Source organism: Xyrauchen texanus, chromosome 4, assembly GCF_025860055.1.
Source record: "Xyrauchen texanus isolate HMW12.3.18 chromosome 4, RBS_HiC_50CHRs, whole genome shotgun sequence".
Taxonomy (NCBI): Eukaryota; Metazoa; Chordata; class Actinopteri; order Cypriniformes; family Catostomidae; genus Xyrauchen; species Xyrauchen texanus.
The window spans coordinates 3,060,530-3,070,236 of record NC_068279.1 but is presented as its reverse complement, the minus strand read 5'-3'; positions in this window follow the sequence as shown (position 1 = coordinate 3,070,236).

Genomic DNA, 9,707 nt, shown 5'->3' with positions numbered 1-9,707 from the left:
ACATGCTCACACACACATTCACACTGACTTTCTCTTCACCTGTCAGGACAAATCTCTCATTTTACGAGCTCTTATTGCCCCACTTTTTTAAAGGGATAGTTCACAATTATTATTTTTTTTAATTCTGTCATCATTTACTCACCCTCATGTGGTTGCAAACCCAGATTACTTTCTTATGTGGAACATAAAATAAATTGTTTTCTCAATACAGTGGCACATTTTGTGGGTGAGTAAATAACTTTAACAACCACTTCAAACACCTTAGCAACCGCATAGCAATGTGCTAAAAACAAACTCATAATGGCTTAGTAACGGTATTAGCAATGCACTGTCAACAACCCAAAACACCATGGAATCATGCTGGTGAGTTTTGAGGGTGAGTAAATTACCCTAACAACCAATCAGAACACCTAGGCAACTGCATAGCAGTGCACTGGCAACCACCGATAACACCATCAAATCGTGATGGCGAGTTACGAAGGTGAGAAAATGACCCTATTAACCACCCATAACACCTTAGCAAATGCTAAGTAACACACTAAATACACTCAGAATAACTTGGAAACCGCATAGCAACGCACTGCCAACAACCCATAAAATCATAGAATCGTGGTGGGAGTTTTGAGGGCTAGTAAAAGACCCTAACAACTATTCAGGACACATTAGTAACCACAAAACAGCATTCTAAAAAAACACTCTGATTAACTTAGCAACCATATAGCAACACACTGGTACCCACCCATAACACAACAGAATCTTTGTGGTGAGTTTTAAGGGTGAGTAAATGACCCTAGCAACCACCCAGAACACTTAAGCAACTGCATAGAACCATGTTTAAATACACTCGGAATAACTAAGCAACCAAATAGCAACGCATTGGCAACCACCCATAATACCATAGAGTCTTACTGGCAAGTTAAAAGGGTGAGTAAATAATGTCATGGACCACTCAGAACACCCAAGTAACCGCAACTTAAGGATGAATAAATACACGTGTTCACTGCATTGCTTCACTTCAGAAGGCTTTTATTAACCCCCTGTAGCCGTATGGGTTACTTTTTTGATGGATGGATGTTCTTTTTTGGGCCTCAAAATCTAAGGTACCATTCAATCCCATTATAAAGCTTGGAAGAGCCAGGATATTTTTTTTATATAACTCAGATTGTGTTTTGCTGAAAGAAGAACGTCATATACAACTAGGATGGCTTGAGGGTGAGTAAATTATGGGATAATTGTCATTTTTGGGTGAACTAACCCCTTAAATACACTCAGAATAACCTAGCAATGCACTAGCAACCACACAAAACACCATAGAATCTTAGTGGCGAGTTTAAAGGGTAAGTAACACCAAGGACCACACAGAACACCTTAGCAACATTAACAACATTCTAAAAAAACACTCTGAATAACTTAGCAACCATATAGCAATGCACTGGCAACCACCAAAAACACTATATAATCTTAGAGGCGAGTTTTAAGGGTGAGTAATTGACCCTAACATCCACCCAGAACACCTAAGCAACTGCATAGCAACACACTAAATACAGTGAGAATAACTTAGAAACAGCATAGCAACGCACTGGCAACCACCCATAAAACCGTAAAATCATGGTGGGGAGTTTTGAGGGTGAGTAAATGACCCTAACAACTATTCATAACATGTTAACAACCTCAAAGCAATGTGCCTAAATACACTCAGAATAACTTAGCAACCGTATAGCAATGCACTGGCAACCACCCACAACACAATTAAATCGTGTTTCCGTGTTTTTCACATGTAAGCACCGTTCACTTTTTTCCATTTTGTTTCATAAAATGTAAAAATGTAGTCGTGTTTTATTAGAGTTGGTTGTCACCCTATTTCTCCCTTCCAAATGGGAGTTCTGGCCACTTCTGTGATGAGATTACTGAAGGACCAGCTGATGGGTGTTTTCACGTCTTGCTGAGTCACTCATTTGCCCTGCCATATCCCTGGCACACTTTCATGTGTCAATCATTCTTACAATATCATCTTAAGCCCCAATAAAAGAAGTTGCAATCCAGTCAATGCTCAGAGGAAAGTTCTTTGAGAGACTTTGCTTGGAAAGAGATAGTAGGAGTTTTCCAGAGAGAAGAAAAGGGCTGAAAAAAATCACTCTGGATCCCACTCACCCAGCCCACTACCTATTTGAACTGTTGCCACCTGAGCGGAGCTACAGAGCTCTGAGCACCAGAACCGTCAGGCACAAGAACAGTTTTTTCCCTCAGACGTCCATCTCATGAACAGTTAAAACCACTCCAATGAGGAATAATTATGTGCAATACACAGCTCAGTCTATTTATATTTGTCCAACATATCATACCACTTCTGCCATTACATTCCCTTGCACTATTTGTATATAACAGATTTGTATTTGTACATACATACATATATATACAGCTGACGCACTTTGGGACCGATCAGAGGCAGACTGGCCATTGGGAGCAGCAATCGGGCCGGTGGGTCGGCCGCGAAATGTGCCGAATGTGCCATGATAAGCTCAAATGAGCTGCCGCGTTTAGAACAGACCACAAAACGGTGCCGCGATATGCAGAAAAGGACAGCGAAACCCCCCCTACTTTTTGGAACTGGAATAGCTCTAATGTACTCCTGGGAGTCACTTGCAATTTAAAGCGGCTTTGCAGCATGTCCTCGCTTTGATCAATATAAATCCATTTCTAAAAACAGTGGTGCGATGCATGCCAACATTAAATCTGCCTCGAGCTGTTTTTGGCCACAGAAAATGACTGAATGGCAATTAATTTCAGGAATCCTGTGAAAATCTACAAAGCAAATCCTTTGGGAACACTACTGCATTTCAGCAACCAGTTTTATCTAGCTAGGGTAGAGCCAACTGAATTTTTTAGATGAGACCTCTGTGAAATTGGTCCACTCCAAATGAATGGATTCATAGTGAATTGAAATGTTACTCTCAAGGTTTTCAAAGGAACAATTTACCCAAAAATGGAACACAAAAGGGGATAAGTCGCATGTCCTTGCAGGTCATTTCCATATCAATTCTTCTGAAGCCATACAATATAGTTGAATAAGTTATTTATTCTAATGATTCTCTCCACCATAGCTTTTAAACCTCATTTATACTTGCGTTCAGATCGAACATTTTAAACGTGTCAAATCAAAATCAGTCACAAGACACTTGAGGATTAATGATGTCTACATGTGTAGTGTTTAAGACTTTTTATACACCTGTGACGGTGCGGAGGGCGGGGCCGGGTCGTAATGCTACACACCCGGCCCCAAATCAGGCTAATCAAAACTAATTGGGGAACCCTTGTATAATGTAATATTTACTGTAAAAATAATTGATTATGTTTAAGCAATAGCGTCCTGTATGTACTGAATACAACTGCTAATCAATGTTTAACTTTATTTTTCTCTTTATTGGACAAAAATTAGCCCAATGTTGTGTTTTTGATTATGCAGTGAGAATCTTCACACACACAAAAAAAGGATATTTTATAACAAAAAAATGCTGAAAAGTAATGTTTTATTAAATTTTCTTAATTATTTATTTAATTGGACCTGTCCAGGGTGTCCCCCGCCTTTCGCCCAATGTTAGCTGGGATAGGCTCCAGCCCCCCGCGACCCTGTACACAGGATAAGCGGTTGACGATGGATGGATGGATGGATGGATGGATTTATTTAATCTACATTTACATTTATGCATTTGGCAGACGCTTTTATCCAAAGCGACTTACAGTGCACTTATTACAGGGACAATCCCCCCGGAGCAACCTGGAGTTAAGTGCCTTACTCAAGGACACAATGGTGGTGGCCATGGAGATCAAACCAGTGACCTTCTGATTACCAGTTATGTGTAATCATTTAATGAATTTGATTAGACACTATTTTGATTATGAAATTGAGATAACACATGTAACTTTGTTAAACAGGTTACAGGAGTGCGTTCAACAGCATATTACCTGTTGAAATTGATACTGAGAATCATTAAATTTTACTGCTATTTTTTACAGACTACTGAAATTTTAGTAGCATAACAACCGTAAAGCACACAAGTCGTATGGGTGTTTTGGAGTCATTTTTGGAGCTCAACAACCCCAGTTCCCATTCACTTTCTTCATAGAGCAAATATGATATTTTCAATGGAAATCAAGTTTGGAAGGACTGTTGTCAACCAAAAAGGAAAGTCATTTCAGAGGCGGGGCATTTTATATTACTTTATTATAATACACAATAACAAAGAGATTTTCTTCTGTAGAATAACCTGCACTGAAGAATTGTTCACATGTCTTAAGAAAGTAAACAAGGTCACTTGCCTTTGCCAAAGCGTTACGCTACGCCTGTCCAGATGCGTTTCCTCTCAGTAATGAATGAGGTAGAAACAGGCCAACATCAGATACTTAGGGTGTCATTTTAGTGCAAACCATCTTCTTTTACATTTACATTTATGCATTTGGCAGACGCTTTTATCCAAACCAACTTACAGTGTGCACTTATTACAGGGACAATCCCCCTGCCGGAGCAACCTGGAGTTAAGTGCCTTACTCAAGGACACAATGGTGGTGGCTGTGGGGCTCGAACCAGCAACCTTCTGATTACCAGTTATGTGCTTTAACCCACTATGCCACCAACACTCGTTTTAGTCTTATTTAAAGCATAGACACTTCAAAATGAAAATGTTGGATTGCCAGCCAAGCTTTTCCTTCGATGTTATGTGGATGGGATCATAATTTGGCAGTAGACGCTGTTTTTATTCTCAGCTGTAAAATGGGATGAGGTAAGAGCAGATTTACAGTAAATCAAAAAACAATTTAGAAAATAACACAGAGAAACTGGCGTTGTGGTAAAGCAGCCTTATTTTCTTTTTCCTTTTAGTTTTCTGGGCCAGAAGGGGTCTGTTTAAATATTATCCCTGTGTGTCAGTGATGTAATTTAGCATCTCGCCTAAGTGGAGTTTGTTCATGGTGGTCCAACAAGGACTGCAGGGGTAAATGGAGAGAGAAAATTACAATTGTATCATCATTTACTCACCCTCAGGTTGTGCCAAACCCGATGTTAGGCAGAATGTTAGCATCAGTCACCATTCACTTTCATTGCACATTTAATTTGAAGACTTTTGTTGATTTTGAAGTTAAGGGCGTTTATCACCGTTTTGCTCTGGAGGAATGTGAGGCCTGAAAAGAGATTCTCCAAGACCTTTATGTTGTCACGGTGACCCTTTCACTAAATCTGATCAAAGGCACTTGTAAAACAATAGTGCTTACACACATCATAATGAGGTTTTTTTCTGCTTTATAGTGTTTGTTTTCTCTTTCTCCTTCCAAAGTGCTTTGCCAGGCTGTTTGTGTTAGTCGTGGCCTTTTATCATTAATTTCTTGGCCTAAGCAGCTTTTGGCCTAAGAGGTGAACCCCAGGAAACTTGCACAACAAGACAAAGTCTTTTGTTGTTGTCACATCACTGGTGATAAGAGACTACCTGAGGTCAGGCTATGTATTTACTGTGACAATTTTTACACAAGCCCTCTCCTCTTTTGGCACCTGCACCAGCTGGGATTTGGTGCATGTGGGACTTATCGTGAAGGAAGTACTGGTGCTCCTTCCACCTAAGAAAACGCCTTGAACAAAAGGTCACCAAGAGGCTCCATCCGATGGATCAGAGATGATGACCTTTTGTTTGTGAAGTGGATGGACACAAGGGAGGTCTCCATGTGCACAAACGTCCACACAGTGTACAGTGGGGAGACTGTGCTGAGGTGGCAGACAACAGAGGATGGGCAAAAACAGGGGGTCCCTGTTTCCAGGCCCACAGCAGTTGGACAGTACAATAAGTACATGGGCGGAGTTGACACCTCTGACCAGATGCTGTGAACGAAGTCAGTGCACTGTAAAAAATGGAAGTGGTGCGTGACCATTTTCCAGCACATCCTGGACATTGCAGTGACCAACAGCATTATACACAAAGAGCTGTGCCATCCACCAGGACAAGCCCATGGCACGGCAACACTTCCAGGAGCTGTAGGCTGCTCAGCTCATAGGCGTTACCCTGGATGGCAGCCCCAAAGAGAGAAGCTGCAATCATCTGCCTGTTCCTGTGAGTTGGGCGCCGGCAGTGCACATGATGCAAAAGGAGCACTCCATGGAAGTGCCAGGAGTGTGATGTGGGCATATGCTTACAATTAGATAGGAACTGCCTCAGAGAGCACCACATTTGAGAAACTGGAAGGGAGGGTGCAAAAACGCCTGGAGAGACTAGGGTATAACAAGGCTCCTGAGTGAAAATGGTCAAACCCAGTATGACAAATAAGACTTGTACAGGGGGCCTGGGTAGCTCAGCAAGTGAAGACGCTGACTACCACACCTGGAGTCGTGAGTTTGAATCCAGGGTGTGCTGAGTGACACCAGTCAGGCTGCCTAAGCAACCAATTGGCTGTGTTGCTAGGGAGGGTAGAGTCACGTTGGGTCAACCTCTTCGTGGTCACTATAATGTGGTTCTCGCTCTCGGTGGGACGCGTTATGAGTTTTGTGTGGATACCGCGGAGAGTAGCGCAAAGCCACCCATGTGTTAGGTCTCCACGGAAACGTGCTCAACAAGCTACGTGATAAGACGCGTGGATTGACGGTCTCAGATGCGGAGGCAACTGAGATTTGTCCTCCGCCACCCGGATTGAGGCACTATGCCACCACAAGGACTTAGAGCGCATTGGGAATTGGGTATTCCAAATTGGGGAGAAAAGACTTAGACATATGTATTATAGTAAATATTGTTAATTTGAAGTGTTGGAATATTTAGTTCATTTGTTTTCTAAAATGTTGTAATGCTGTTCAATGGAAAAGAAGGAGGTGGGAACCGGCTTGATAATATAAATAATAGTTTAATATAAAACTGAATGAAAAGACAAACACACACATGACGGACATGTCTGTAAACGATCTCTCTCTCCCGCACCGTCCCCCCACCGTCGGCCTTTATCCCTCTCGGATGCTTGATTAGCCTGATAAGGGACCGAGTTTGTAGAATCATGACCCGGCCCCGCCCTCCGCCCTGCCACATTCCTCCCTCATTCTCTCAGGCTGGGGAGCCTCCGGTATGACGTACACCCCCCCCCCCCTTGTCTTTCGTCCCGTCTGCTGGCAGGTCATCCCCGTCTACCTGGATGAGGGAGGGGACAGGGGGAGGGAAACAGAAATAATAAAAATGGGGGTACTTCCTGTAACAGTGTAGTACCCCCCAACAAAAAGAGAGAGAGAGAGAGATAAAAAAAAAAACACAAACTCGCCAGTTCTCCGATACGCCGCAGCTTGTTCCTCGGCCACTCCTCCACCCTCTAACCAGCCCCTGGTGGACGGAACGCCCCGCCGCGTTCTCGGGGAACAGAAGGGGTCTCCCCCGCCCCTGGCAACGGTTCTCCCGCTCCAGGTGGTCGGCAGCGAGATCCTCCCCGCTTGCGGTCGACGGTCTCAGATCCCGACGCATTTCAGCGGCTGGTAGGGAACTCCTCCGCCCCTGGCAGTGGCCCTGACTGCTCCAGGCGGTCGGTTAGGAGCCCCTTCTCCCCTTGCGGTCGGCGGCGTTCCTCCGCTTCCAGGCGGCCGGGCTCCTCGTCCCCCGGCAGATGGCCGCGGCTGCACCGTTGGGGTGGAAGGTAGTGGAGAGAACTCTACTATGGCGTATCCCTGCTCCTTCCTGGATTTCGGCACCAGTGTAATGCAGTTCAATGGAAAGGAGGAGGTGAGAACCGGCTTGATAATATAAAAAATTGTTTAATATAAAACTGAAGCAAAAGACAAACACACACATGACGGACATGTCCATAAACTATCTCTCTCTCCCGCACCATCCTCCGCAGTCTGCCTTTATTCCTCTAGGAGGCTTGATTAGCCTGATTAGTGGCCGGGTGGGTAGAATCACGACCCGGCCCTGCCCTCCGCCCTGCCACAAATGTATTCCCATTTTTTTAATCTCTGTTTATTTAAATTCTAATTACAAACTCACCACACAATAATGGCCAATAACTGTAATATACTGAAGGCCATTTGTTTGCACTTGAAGTTCGCAAATTTTACAGTCAAAAAAACGAAATATGTTCAAACGACTTATTTTTAGCTTCAGGTTTTAAAGAGTTAAGAAAACATATGGGCTTAAGTGGACCTCATGTTAAGCCCACTCCAGACTTTTCATCTTTTAATTTGAATGAAGTAACTTTATTAGTAACTTGTCAGTTTATGACCATACATAATGGGTGTTTATGATGAGAGAAAACCCAGTGATGGGTGTTTAGATGAGAGATTCATCTTTGATTTAATACTCACTTTATTTGAAGGCTGTTAACATTTCTACAAGAAAACATGTAAAACTTAGATTTGGGTCACGTCCTCTATGTGATTTCAGTGCCATTTTCAGAACGAAAAGCTAAATGTTTGTCAAGTCATGGAAAATCATTGGTTGAAAAGAGTGGGAACCCTGAAGTGATATTTACCTTGAATTTCCTTGGTTTTCTTGGTCTCATATTTCATCTCAAGCATGCTCTTCATTGGCACCTTGTCTACTTGAATAACAAGTACACTAACTTTTAAAACCAATAAATATTAGTTTAAGTTTATTAATGTGTATCGATCTTTGTTTAGATGATCATAGTTTTAAATATGTAACGATTTACATTTTCATAGTTTAATATTGAACGTCTAGGACACATAAAAGACCTTTAAAAAGTACCAAAAGTAAATGATGAGGGCCTGGTAAAAAGTTTCAAATTCAGTACATCAACAACAAAAAAACTGATGAAATCTGTTTATTTTTTTTTTATAAAAATCAAACCCCGCTGGGACATGAATTCCTCCCTGGGACATGAATGTGCCCTAAGTTGAAGAAACACCAGAGGATTTTCTTTGTGAGTATTTCTAGTATTTAATATACAACTCATAAGATCATAAAGGACATTACATAAACATACTGCAATAAAGACATGGCTGATATATTCTTCTCTCAGCAATTACACATCCAATCCCTCCTTCCCAGCCAGCATTTTAAGTCTTTGTTTATGTTTTGACTGTGAGCTTGTCTAATATTTCTCCCATTTTTATAGCGAACACTCAACCATGTTGGCTATTGTTTTATGAATAGGGTCTCTCCTCTTATTCCAGATGTCCCCAGGACTGCTGTCCTCCCTAAATCCCTGTACATGCGGTGAGCCCATCATACTTACTTTATTTTTATTGCCCCTTGACTGGAGTCCCAGGCTCCCATTGCCTAAAACTCTGACGGTGCGAATAAAACCCCTAGTAGACATGGAGACTGGGAGTGTGCGTTTCGCACCATAGGACCGACATCAGGTCTCTCTCTCGAGAGCCTTTTGTTTTATCCAAAGTTAAAGTCAAAGGTTAACAACCCTAAATTACCTTGGCGATTTGCGTTGCGAGGGCTACTGTGCCCGTGTGCTCTTTAATGAGAAAACCCTCCAGACATGATGTCACCTCTTTAGCCACCGTGAGCCCAAACAAACCTGTCATTATCTTCATTATTGGGGGAAATGAGTGCTTAGAGTCACAAATGGCGCTTACGAGTCAACGTTTGTGCTTTTTGGCCGTTCCTGAGCAATTCCGTTCACTCAGAGGTGTTTCGAAGAGGCTTTGCAGACTATGCTGCTTAGACAGCTCAGAGTTATTGCCCCAAATCTCTCCCACTCCTTCCCTCTCCATTTCTTACCCC